This window comes from Hevea brasiliensis, unplaced genomic scaffold (assembly GCF_030052815.1).
Source record: "Hevea brasiliensis isolate MT/VB/25A 57/8 unplaced genomic scaffold, ASM3005281v1 Scaf216, whole genome shotgun sequence".
Classification (NCBI taxonomy): Eukaryota; Viridiplantae; Streptophyta; class Magnoliopsida; order Malpighiales; family Euphorbiaceae; genus Hevea; species Hevea brasiliensis.
This window is the reverse complement of record NW_026614714.1, coordinates 71,019-85,072: the sequence shown is the minus strand read 5'-3', so window position 1 is coordinate 85,072 and position 14,054 is coordinate 71,019. Positions and strand designations below refer to the sequence as shown.

General features: G+C 36.4%; 1 non-coding gene across 1 annotated transcript; it reads right to left on the bottom strand.

Annotated features, from left to right (window-relative positions):
- Positions 1-7,809: 7,809 nt before the first annotated feature.
- On the bottom strand, positions 7,810-7,916 carry LOC131176669 (small nucleolar RNA R71). Its single transcript, XR_009146624.1, has one exon. It is a non-coding gene; the product is annotated as a small nucleolar RNA R71 (small nucleolar RNA).
- Between the last annotated feature and the right edge of the window lie 6,138 nt (positions 7,917-14,054).

Here is a 14,054-nt window from a genome sequence, read left to right as displayed (position 1 = left end):
CCGGGGTCGTAAATTTTCAGTCGAGGAGTAAGGAAGTCCATCGGAAAAGGATCAAAGCCACAGTTGTAGCCGGAACTTCCGCCGGAGCAGCTAGAACTGGGAAGTAAGAAGGAAGAGAGGAAATCGAATGAAGGAAAGTCCCTGTCGACAGGGGTATATATAGGGGAAAATGGGCATTTATTGCTGGGCAGAAAACGAAGCGGACGCTTCGGGAATCGAGGGGCAATTAATGCTTTGACCGGACCAAGGCTGATTAAGGGATAATAGAGATCGGAAGATAGGAGATCAGCATGAGAGATCGGAATAGGAGCGTGTCAAGAAGATCGAGAAGGGGGAGGGATCGGAAGACAAAAAGAATAAGACAAATCCCAAATAACCGTCGTCAGAATCAGAGCCGAGGTAGTTAAAGCATGGCAGACGAGATCTCCACCGCACGCCTAAGAATCGCCCGCAATCTCGACAGTGCCGTGGTATGTCATGACGCCTCAGTACATCCCAATCCCCACCGTTGATCTCACTGGTAAGGACAAACCCGGAACCCTTGGATCAAGAGAGAAGACGACAATACCAGCGTCTTTCGCTCTTAGCCCTCAGATCGTTCCGGACAAGAAGATTTGGGACCGTCAGATTGAAAGAAGAAAAGGACAAATATTCTGAAGAGTGATCTCAGCCATTCATTTTGATTCTCTTTAATTCCTGAACATCCGATCATGTCCTTCGAAATCTTGACCCTCCATCTCCCTCAAAATAAATCCTGACCCTTCACGGAGAGCACCCGATTCCTATAAATACCTGCATGAAAAACTGTTCAAGGGACAGGCAAAAAGAGAGGTAGTTATTATAGCGGAAGAACTCTGAAACTTCATTCATTTGTTACTCGCTACTTAGAAGTGTTGATTAGAAAGAATTTTGAAACTAGTTTTCTGAAGTGTTTTCTTGAAAAGGATTCGAATCCGAACTCTACATTTTCAGTTTGTTCAGTATCTGGTCATACTCTCACTTTCAGCCCTTTATCATCTCTGTCTTCATTCCCGTTGTCCAAGCTCAACTTCATTCCACTCGGTTTTTATCTTAATCTGATTGCATTTTAGCTAAGCACCCTTCAGTTCACGACGAACATCAGCCCTCAGGCTAATCAGTTCGCTGTCTTATCACTATTTGCCACCCCGTAGTTATTTCAATAGATTTGGCTCCTTACAGGTAAGAGCTCATATTGCTGTTTCATTAAGTGTTTACGTTTACTTTTCGCACTTTCTTTGTTCTTCTTACGCATGCGATTTTATCCAAGTTCATTTTGTGCAAAAGGACCCCAAAGAATGTTACTCTCGAGTTATCTCTTTAGTGATTAGTCCATCATTTTATTAATCTTCGTCATTTCTGAATGCAAGTTTTCTAGCTCCTAGTGGCGTGTGAGTGGTTGGGTAAAATGTAGGTAACTGCAACTTAAGGGTCTCTTTTAAAAGAGAGAGCCTGAATAACACGTCGGGAAAATAGCTAAACTATTAGGCTGACGTAAACGGCAATTCGGCAAGATGCCATAAAGTGGAATAAAACCAAAGTAAACGAAACAGAATGGATCGGACATTAATAGGCATTGGTAAGATGACTACATGGAAGGTCGGTAAATCAAGTCTAGTATCCCCCGTTTAGTCACAAGGTATCAAGAAGCCTTATTCCCAGCACCTTTGAATGCCAGAATCCTTAGCTTTAGGCTCTTATAACATGTAGCTGAGATTAAAGTTCGGGAGATTGGAAAAGTCCCTTTCAGGCTCCTGTTAATCTAAAAGAGGTCGGAGGAGAGTTCTTATCCGGTCTCAACTCGAAATTTTTAATGATTTAAATAGAGATCGGAGGAGAGTTCTTATCCGGTCTCCACCCAAAATTTTAAAGAGATCGGAGGAGAGTTCTTATCCGGTCTCAACTCGAAATTTTAATAAACGTTAAATAGAAGTCGGAGGAGAGTTCTTATCCGGTCTCAACTCGAAATTTTAATAAACGTTAAATAGAGGTCGGAGGAGAGTTCTTATCCGGTCTCAACTCGAAATTTTTAATGATTTAAAAGAGATCGGAGGAGAGTTCTTATCCGGTCTCCACCCAAAATTTTAAAGAGATCGGAGGAGAGTTCTTATCCGATTCTCATACCAAATCTTAACCTGTACGCAAAATAATCTCAAAATCATAAATGATTCGCGACGTCAACTCACTAAGGTTGTCTCATTTACTTATGTATCTGGGTAATCCGAATTAGTGAAAAATTAAATATTCCTTTTATCAAAAAGGATTGACATTTCCATTCAAGCCCTCCTAACTAATTTATGAAGAATGAGAAATTAAATCTACTCACCCTTATTAAGGGATGAGGTGGGGTGCCTAACACCTTCCCCACCCATTTACGGACCCCGAACCTAGAATCTCTGTCTTGAAGTGGTTTCATTCTTAATTTATCTTCCCAAATGGTTTTCTTTAGTTTCCCTCAAAACTAAGGTGGCGACTCCTCACTCTTTCCCACTTCGGTGAGTGATCGTCCAGGCGACCGCAAAATCCCTTGCGACAACTAATTAAGCGGATATTTCACACACAAAAAAAAAAAACAAAAAAATTAAGTGGATAAAGAAGAAACTAATGAGATACTAGACCTGGGATCAAATTATTGGACCACCTTGAGACTTAAATAATCCTTCTGCTTTCATCATGTTGACAATCTTTGTAGTGAATTTTTGCAATTGGGCCTTCATGTGAGAAAATTGAAAACCCAAAATTAATTAAATAGATAAATCATGTCAATGGAATAAGGGGGAATCCATAGAAGAAAAGTACATATGTAAAAGGAATCACAAAACGCGTTTTACCTTGACAGGGCAATTATCTGTTCAAGAATTTAGCACAGAATATTTAGCTAAAGTTCACCAAACTTCATATCTAATTAAGCTTTTCTTTCTGTTTACGTGCCAGCGTATTACCCAAAAGTTCCTCTTAGCACAGACATTATAAGGTCCAATCCTGAACTGAACATAAAGACCTGCTTGCTTCACCAGGTTGATAAACTTGATCAAATCATAGTTACCCTCGAAATAACACTGTAACAACGAATGACATATAGAAATTAGAATTATTTCTCTAGAGTGTGAAAACATTTATAAAAATAAAAGAAAAAAACATGAAAATAAGTTTTCAATTTGTAATTACTTTTCCAGACGAAGGTTCATGGCCATTCCAAAAAAATAGTTTTGAACCCCATCATATCATTAGTTAAAAAAACTAATTGCTAGAGAAAATGATAGAAAACAAAAGCAATTGCATTTTTTAGGAAATCAACAATTGTGATAGATGATACAATCTTTCATACTTTCGAACATTTCAATGAATAGGTAAACATTAGCGGTGCCAATCCCATCAGATCTGAATAAAATTGGATAATTTAAATAGGAATACTTACTTTTCAAAGAAGCCGAGTTGTTGGCATCTAATTTGGCTTGAACTTCATCTTCTACGCCAAGCCTTTCTTCTGCAATTGGCTTGATCTTAAAAAGCTGTCTCCACAGGAGGCTTTTCACCAACAAACGGCTTTCCTCCCGTTTTGATATGTCTTCTGTAGCTTCCAGTTGCTGATTTTGTCCCCACGCTGCCCCTCTCGAGCCTCTCACGGCCTCCTTCAATTAACCCCGCTGCTGACAAAGACTGGCTTGGTAATTGAATAAAAAAATTAAGCAATAAATAAATTTTCTTATTTAGATGAATAGGGTTCAATTTTGCAAATTCAAGAAAATCAAAACGGGGGTAGACGAAATTAGGTCACTGTCCTATCCTTGATCAGTACAAAGAGTAGTAATCAATTGCATTTATCAAGTGCATGCATAGCTACATAAAGTGCATGCATAGCTGCATAGCCATTTTCACTTGTTGGGTTTTGTTTTTTAATTTTATTTCCATGGGGTATTAGGTGGTTCAATCATGGTTGTGATTTCCAATTCCAAATTGGTAGATAAAGAGTTTGCGAGCCAAATGGGCCTAAGCCTACTTATGGGTTTTCATTTGCTAATTAGGTCCAATTTATAGAAGGCCAAAATGCATTGTAGACTTATATCCATTCCTTTATCAGTTCTCTGAAAAGTCTAATCTGGCTTTAAAAGTTCATTTGAAACGGATCAATTTCTGTTATAAAATCTATTACTATCAAAAACATTTTGTCTTTATCAATAAATTTTAGTTTAATAGTATTATAATTGACCTACAACTAATGAGATTTTTAGTTTGAAATTCAATATATTGCATTGTAAATTCAAATTTCGATATGTTTTTTGGTTAAATTATGACCCAAATCAAAAAGCTAGCAATATGATTCAAATAAAATATTCTAAATATAATAATTTTTACCTATAAGAACCCAGTTAAAAAACAATCCAAACCAATATGGAAAAAATAAAAATCATGGCGATTTTAAGAACTGCAGCAGCCAAAGCCAATTCTGGTCTCCAAAGAACCGTAATGCTTTATTTGTCTTTGAAGATTCACTATTTGACGCTGGCAATAATAACTGCATCAAAAATCCTGCCGGCCTGGCAAATTTCTGGCCTTATGGGGAAACATTCTTTAAGTATCCTACTGAAAGGTTCTCTGATGGCAGAATAATTCCAGATTTCATTGGTAAGATTAATTACTTTACTCCCTTTTCCCCACTTCTAATTGATCAACGAATTATGAAAAATTAAGTTGATTCTATTCAAATTTCTTGCAGCTGAGTATTTAAATTCGCTATTCATTTCCCCATATCTTCAGTTTGGTAATCATCAGTACACAAATGGAGTAAACTCTGCTTCAGGGGAGCTGGTGCTCTAGTTGAGACCCATCAAGGAATGGTATATATAAATTGAGTCTGTTGATCAAATAACATTAATTATAATCTGATTCTTTGAGTTTTTTAACTCTGCGATTTCCATTTCCTTCACAAATAGGTGATAGACCTTAAAACCCAACTTAGTTATTTCAAGAAAGTGGAGAAGCAGCTAAGGCAGAAAGTGGAGACCAAGCCTTTTTTTATCGGAGCCATTTACTTGTTCAGCATTGGAAGTAACGATTATGAATTCCACTGTGCTTCAGCAATACTTCAGAGAAGAGTACGTTGCGATGGTCATTGGAAATCTAACAATTGCGCTCAAAGTAATAGATATCTTCTTTTCTCCAGTTCTATCCAATTTGATCATAGCTTATCAGGAAATATCTAAAAGTGGCGAAAGGAAATTTGGAGTTTTAAGCTTGCCCCCATTGTGGCAGCGGCTCATATAGAGGAATAATAAGCTGTGGAGGGAAGAGGGGAGTAAGAGAGTAAATTATGTGAGGATCCCAGTGAATATTCGTTCTTTGATGGTGGTCATCCCTCGGAGAAGTTCAACAATCAACTTGCAAAATTGATGTGCAGTGGCAGTCCTAACGTTACATGGCCTCCCAATCTTAAGGAGTGATGCATGCATTTTATATCATCATTTAGGAGTAATTTTTGCACATAATTTACCCTTATTCATAGCTATTATTTTAGATATTAGTATATATTTAGTCAATTTTACAATTTTCACATTTCTTAGTTTAATTTTTGGAATTTATTTGCTTTGTAGGTTAAATCTGGAGAAATTTGATGAATTTTGATCAGAGTAGCCATTTGGAGGAGATTAAAATCGAATTGCAAAAATTTTGAAGTTGAGTTAAAAATGGCCGAGAGCGACACAACCTGCAGCACAACCGAATTAGCTTATGTCGCAGGTTGTGTCGATCGTCAGATATTCACGCCGAGAGCGACACAACCCGCGACACAAGCTCGGCTTATGTCGTTTCTTTGGAAAATTTTTGACGTGGCATTTCCGTTACTCCAGCTTTTTACCTCACCTTTTCTGGATCCTTCCCCCTTTTACCCATTCTAGAACAGTCCCTTAGCCTATATAAAGACCCATTTTATCACTTTCTTTCCATATAGAGAGCAAGGGAGGCATTTTTGGCAAGATTAGAAAGAGAGAAAGAGGAGCATTTTCTGCATTTTCTGCATCTTCTTCCAGCAGCAGCAAGGATCAAGTTTCTGCACTTTTTGCGAGAGATCCTGCAGATTTCTTGAGTTTTCTACCCTTAAGCTTACATTTCCATTATTTCTTCATTTCTTCCTTTGGGTTTATGTTTAAACAATGATTTGTGAGTAGTTTATTGAGATTCTAGAGATGGGTTTGTAAATATTGATTTGTTTTGTGGTTTTGAACTGATTTAGCCATTTAAATGGGATTTGTTATATTTTGATTTATTGCTTGTGTGCTTATTTCCTTGCTTGATGAATGGGCCCTCATTAAGTTAAGTTTTAATCCTTAATAGATGGACTGAAAAGTGAATATTGGGGATGGATAATCTTGCAATAAACTTTATTTTCTTGGTGTTAGAAATAAGCTAAGAAGATTAAGGGAACTTTCCAAAAATCAATTAGAGCATTAATTGGGTTTTGCTAGATTTGAAATACCGTGAAAGCAGGGTTTGATTTAATGAAAACTAATTTTGAGATGCTTGAAAAAGGTTTCAAAAATTTAAGAATTGATTTCCCTCAAAATTGCAATTCTCATGTGTTTGGCTAAATTAATGATAAACCACATGCAAACAATATTGAAAATCCAATCTCTAGAATCAATTTTATTTCATTGAATTTAGATTTAAATTCTCCAAATCTCATAAATAGCAATTTCAATTTAAATCCAATTTAAATTTAATCTCTAGAATTACTTTATTTTTATTTTTATTGAATTTAGATTTAATTTTTCTTAATTTCATAAATAGAAATTTCAAATTAATTTTTGGTAATCTAGTTTAATTAATTTTAGTTAATTGTTTGGTTTAGCATTAATTACTTAAATACCAATTTTAATTGCAAATTTCATTTTACATCTTTAATTTTTGTCTTAATTTTAATTTTTAGATTTTATTTTTAATATCTTTTAATTTTTGTCATTCTAATTTGCTTATACTTTTATTTCCAATTTAAGCACAATTCCTGTGGGATCGATATCAATTTTAAAACTATACTCATGACAGTGCACTTGCGGACACACCGTACCAAGTTTTTGGCGCGTTCTTGAATTGTTTGTTTTAAGTTGGATTTTAATTGTTTTAAGCTAATTAGAATTTTTATTTTCTTTTATTTTCACTATTGTTCCTTGTGTTTTTCAGGTACTTTTCTTGTTTATGAGACGATCGAAAAGCACAAGTGACACTGAATTATTGTTCAATCCTGAAATTGAAAAATTCTGTCGAGCCAACAAAAAGGAATACAAAAGAAGAAAAGAAGCAGAAAAAGAAGAACAACAAATATTTGAGCAAGAGGAGACAATCGAAAATATGGAGAATCAAAATAGAGCTATTGGTGGAGATAATGGAGGAAACGAGCAAAACGGGCAAAATGTGGTTATTAATCAAAATGATCCTCAAAGAAGATCCATGTTAGACTATGCTTTTCCTAGATGTACTGATGTGAGAGATAACAGACCTATTATTGGAGCTAATCAATTTGAATTAAAAACTGGTCTTATTCAAATGGTTCAGAATTCACAATTTGGAGGTAGCCCACTTGAAAATCCTCATTCTCATTTGAAGAAATTTTTGATGATATGTGGTACACAAAGACAACCTGGAGTTTCTGATGAAGTGATTCGGCTCACCTTATTTCCATTTTCTCTTCGGGATTCAGCATTGGAGTGGTATGACTCACTCCCACAAGCTATTATAGCTACTTGGGAGCAGCTATCTCAAGCTTTTCTATCTCAATTTTTCCCACCTGGGAAAACTACTCATTTGAGGAATTTGATGGTAGCTTTTAAACCAAGGGATGACGAAACTTTGTATGAATCTTGGATGAGATTTAAGGAGCTTGAAAGGCAATGTCCTCATCATGAAATACCCAAATGGATGATTGTTCAGAATTTCTACACCAGAGTTACTCCAGCCATAAGAAACACAATTGATTCACAAGCAGGAGGAGATTTCATGAGAATGACAAGTGAAGAATGCTATGATCTATTAGAGAAGATTGCTCATAATACCCATTTATGGGGAAATCCTAGAGCACTTGAGCCAAAGAAAGCTGGGATCTATGAACTTGACTCAGTTAACTACATGAATGCAAGATTTGACCAGTTAACTCAGCTTCTTAGTGATTTTTGCACAAAGGCAACAACCTCAACTCCTACAACTATGCAACAAGTTGCCTTCACAAATGGAACTCAAAGTTGTGGAGTTGATTATTCTTCTTATGGTGATGATTATTTGCAAGAACAAGCTGCTTATGCAGGAGGTTATCAACAGAAACCTATGGGAAATGCTTACTCTAATGTGAACAACTCAACATGGAGACCACAAGCAACTTTTGCTCAACAAGGCCAAAGCTCAAATTATGCTCATAACCAGCAGTTTATGCAGCAGAACAAGCCTCAATTTCAGCCTCAATTTCAGCCCACAAGGCAGCCACCTCCTGGATATCAAGCAAGAGCACAACAATCCCTTCCATCCCATGAACCGAAGCCATCCTTGGAGAACATGATGGAGAAATTTTTTGCTGAACAAAGCAAGATGAATAACAAATTGGAGGAAGAAATGCAACACATGAGACAAACCATGGATCAATTACAAGTCCACAACCGCATGTTGGAGACCCAATTGGCGCAACAAGCAAGCTCATCTGGAAGCAATTCCTATGGGAAACTACCTAGCCAACCACAAAACCCTCATGAACAATGTAAGTTTGTAACCTTGAGAAGTGGTAAAAAAGTTGGTCAAGAGAGTGAAAACAAGAGAGAAGAAAAAGAGAGCACAAAAGAAGAAAATTCAGTTGAGAGCAAGAAAAATGAAAAAGAAGAAGAAAGCAAAAGTGAGCAAGATGAAGGAGAAAAACCATACATCCCACCTGAACCTTACAAGCCCACCCTTCCCTACCCTCAAAGATTCATCAAGCACAAGCTAGACAAACAATTTGGCAAATTCCTTGAAGTGCTAAAGAAGTTGTATATCAATGTGCCATTCACTGAGGCACTATCTCAAATGCCAAGTTATGCCAAATTTTTAAAGGAAATTCTTTCCAACAAGAGAAGGCTAGAAGATTATGACACCATCAACTTGGGAGAGCAATGCAGTGCTATAATTCAGAAGAAGTTACCTCCCAAACTCAAAGATCCGGGTGTGTTTTCCATTCCTTGTCATATTGGTGATAATTGTGTGGCAAATGCCTTATGTGACCTTGGAGCTAGTGTCAGCCTAATGCCACTTTCAATATATGAGAAGTTGAATATGGGAGAGTTGAAGCCCACAAACATGTATCTTTCACTGGCTGACCGTTCAATTAAATATCCGGAAGGCATTCTTGAAAATGTGCCTATCAAGGTTGGGAAATTCTACATTCCGGTGGACTTTGTCATTTTAGATATGGAAGAAGACACAAAAGTTCCTATCTTATTGGGAAGACCCTTTTTGGCAACAGCTGGTGCATTAATTGATGTGAAGGGTGAGCAATTGACACTTAGAGTGGGAGATGATCAAATGATATTCAACATCAATCCAGCCATGAAAAGAAAACATGAAGAAGTTGAGTCTTGTTTGCGGGTAGACATTATTGATGAGATTGTTCAAGAGCATTTCAGACAAAGCTACCCACAAGACCCACTTGAAAATTGCTTAGTCCATGGTGGGAGCATTGATGATGATAATCACAACATAGCTGCTTTTGCACAACACTTGGAGAGTTCTCCACCACATCCTGAAGCCACAATTTTTCAACTTGAAGGAGTGCAAAATTTGGAGATCAAACCACCATCATTAAAGGTAGAGGATGCCCCAAAGGTAGATCTTAAACCTCTTCCTTCCAACCTCAGGTATGCTTTTCTTGGACCCAATGAAACATATCCTGTTATAATTAATGCATGTTTGACTGATATTGAGATTGACAAATTGTTGAGAGTTTTGAGAGAATATAGGAGAGTTTTGGGTTATGCAATTGATGATATAAAGGGAATTAGTCCAACAGTTTGTATGCATAGGATTTTCCTTGAGCCAAATAGTAAACCTTCCATTGAACACCAAAGAAGATTGAATCCTACAATGAAGGATGTTGTGAAAAAGGAAATCCTAAAATTACTAGTCTTTGGAATTATTTACCCTATTTCTGACAGTGAGTGGGTTAGTCCTGTGCATGTTGTACCCAAAAAAGGTGGGGTGACAGTTGTTAAAAATGAGAATAATGAATTGATACCCACTAGAACTGTTACAGGTTGGAGAATGTGCATAGACTATAGGAAGTTGAACAATGCCACAAGAAAAGACCATTTTCCCCTTCCTTTTATGGATCAAATGTTAGAGATTAGCCAAGCATTCATTCTTTTGTTACTTAGATGGATATTCTGGTTTCTTTCAAATTCCAATACATCCTGATGACCAAGAGAAAACTACCTTTACCTGTCCCTATGGCACCTTTGCCTATCGAAGGATGCCATTCGGATTGTGTAATGCGCCTGGCACATTTCAAAGGTGCATGATGGCCATTTTTTCTGATTTTATTGAAGAAATTATGGAGGTCTTCATGGATGACTTTTCAGTATATGGCACTAATTTTGATTCATGCTTGACTAATTTGTCTAAAATTTTGCAGAGGTGTGCTGATAATGATTTGGTGTTGAATTGGGAGAAATGCCACTTTATGGTCCAAGAGGGGATCGTTTTAGGGCATTTAATCTCAAATAGGGGAATTGAAGTGGATAGAGCTAAAATAGAAATTATTGAAAAAATGCCCCCTCCAACCAGCACAAAGGAGTGCGGAGTTTCCTTGGACATGCTGGGTTTTACCGGCGATTTATTCAGGATTTTTCTAAACTTGCTAAACCCTTAACAAATCTTTTGAATCATGATGTTAAATTTGATTTTAATCAAGATTGTATGGTTGCTTTTTGCAGGTTGAAGACGGCCTTAACAACTCCTATCATGCAACCCCGGATTGGACTTTGCCATTCGAAATTATGTGTGATGCAAGCGAGTTTCTTGTTGGGTATCCTTGGCCAGTGAAAAGATAGAAAACCTTATGCCATTTACTATGCAAGCCGAACCCTTGATGAAGCCCAAGTCAATTACGCCACAACTGAAAAGGAGTTCCTTGCGGTAGTATTTGCACTCAATAAATTTCGTTCTTATTTGGTCAACTCAAAGGTAATTGTTTTCACTGATCATGCAGCAATAAAGTATTTAATGAGCAAGAAAGAAGCTAAATCTAGGTTGATTAGATGGATATTGTTACTTCAAGAATTTGATTTGGAAATAAGAGATAAAAAGGGTGTTGAGAATGTGGTGGCTGATCACCTTTCTAGGATGAAAACTGAAAATAAAGATGATGAAGTTGTGCCAATTGATGAGTTTTTCATGAATGAGCAATTGTATGTGTTGAATTCTGCACTTCCATGGTTTGCTGATATTGTGAATTTCTTGTCTTGTGGTGTCTTGCCACCTGATTTATCTTGGCAGCAAAAGAAAAGATTCTTGCATGATGTTAAATTTTATTCTTGGGAAGAACCTCTTTTGTTTAGAAGATGTAATGATGGAATAATTAGGAGATGTATACCAGAGGAAGAAATAAATGATGTTATTTACCATTGTCATTCCTCTGAATATGGTGGTCATTTTAGTGTCTCAAAAACTGTTGAAAAGGTCTTAACATCAGGTTTCTATTGGCCTAAAATGTTTAAACATGTGAGAGACTTTGTAAGCAAGTGTGATAGGTGTCAAAGAGTAGGCAACATTTCCAAGAGAGATGAGATGCCCCAACAGTCCATATTAGAAGTTGAACTATTTGATGTGTGGGGAATTGATTTCATGGGGCCATTTCCATCTTCTTATGGGAATAAATATATCTTGGTAGGGGTGGACTATGTATCTAAATGGGTAGAAGCTATTGCTACACCTACCAATGATGCAAAAGTTGTGGTGAAATTTCTGAAAAAATTTGTTTTGACCAGGTTTGGTGCCCCACGTGCCATAATCAGTGATGGTGGTAGCCATTTTTGCAACCACCAATTTGAAAAATTGATGAGAAAATATGGGGTAAAGCATAGGATTGCCACACCATATCACCCTCAAACAAATGGCCAAGTAGAAATCACAAATAGAGAAATCAAGCAAATATTGGAGAAAACTGTCAATAAGTCCAGAAAAGATTGGTCCCTTAAATTAGATGACACTCTTTGGGCATATAGAACAGCATTTAAAACCCCCATAGGAACTACACCTTATAGGTTAGTTTTTGGGAAATCATGCCACTTGCCCGTAGAGTTAGAACATAAAGCTTATTGGGCCATTAGAACAATCAATTTTGATTTACAAGCTGCTGGACACAAAAGACTTTTGCAACTTGATGAATTAGAAGAATTGAGACTTGATGCTTATGAAAATGCTAGGATCTATAAAGAAAGAACAAAAAAATGGCATGATAAGCATATCAAGAAAAAGGACTTTAAAGAAGGAGATTTGGTTCTCTTATTCAATTCAAGGTTGAAATTTTTTCCAGGAAAATTAAAATCAAGGTGGTCAGGTCCATTCAAAATTGTGAAAGTTTTACCGCATGGTGCTGTGGAAATTTTTGGTGAAAAATCTGGTAATTTCAAGGTAAATGGACAAAGGTTGAGGCATTATTTAGCTGGTGAGCCAATTGAGAAGATAGCAACTTGCTATCTTTCTCATTCTCCATAACATTTTGAGTGAGTATGGTCAAGCTAAAGACCTAAACTTAGCATTTTTGGGCATAACTCATAATTTTTCATTGATTCTTTATTTCTTTCATATATATATTTGTTTTAAGTTTTTTTATACTCCTTATTCAGAGTTTAACATTGTTCTAATTTCCTTGTGCAGATGGGATGCAATGCATTGCAAGCAAATGAGCATAAAAAAATTAAAAAAAAAATAAAAAAAAAAAAAAAATTTTTTTGGATGCACTTTGAGTTTCATGATTAATATTATTCTCATATTTTGTTTACCTTATTCCCTTTCTTTGTTAACCACAATTTTACCCTATTTGACCCCATTACAACCCTTAAAAAGACCTAATGATTCTTTGAAAAATGCTTGTTACATTAGTAGAGTTAGATCTTTTATGCTTGCATATGGGTTTGGCAATATAATCTTTCATACATTACTCACCATCTATTTGAGACGCATTGGCTATCTATTTCATTTAGGTTTGTTTTGGCACAATTGACTCTTGTAGCTGGTTGGTATTTGTTGCTTGGGTTGATTGGTTAATTCTTAGTTATTCTGTAATAGTTGAGAGTGCTTGCTTCATTCTTTGTGCTTTTGCTGGTGGGAATTTGGAATGTTGATGGCTAGAGGTAAGTTGGTAGTTTGGATTAGTGAATTTTGTGTTTTCAAAGACTGATTCTATTCCCTTCCAAATGAGTTTTAATGAAATTTTGCTTGAGGACAAGCAAGAGTTTGAGTATGGGGGAATTTGATGCATGCATTTTATATCATCATTTAGGAGTAATTTTTGCACATAATTTACCCTTATTCATAGCTATTATTTTAGATATTAGTATATATTTAGTCAATTTTACAATTTTCACATTTCTTAGTTTAATTTTTGGAATTTATTTGCTTTGTAGGTTAAATCTGGAGAAATTTGATGAATTTTGATCAGAGTAGCCATTTGGAGGAGATTAAAATCGAATTGCAAAAATTTTGAAGTTGAGTTAAAAATGGCCGAGAGCGACACAACCTGCAGCACAACCGAATTAGCTTATGTCGCAGGTTGTGTCGATCGTCAGATATTCACGCCGAGAGCGACACAACCCGCGACACAACCGACTCGGCTTATGTCGTTTTTACTGGAAAATTGTTGACGTGGCATTTCCGTTACTCCAGCTTTTTACCTCACCTTTTCTGGATCCTTCCCCCTTTTACCCATTCTAGAACAGTCCCTTAGCCTATATAAAGACCCATTTTATCACTTTCTTTCCATATAGAGAGCAAGGGAGGCATTTTTGGCAAGATTAGAAAGAGAGAAAGAG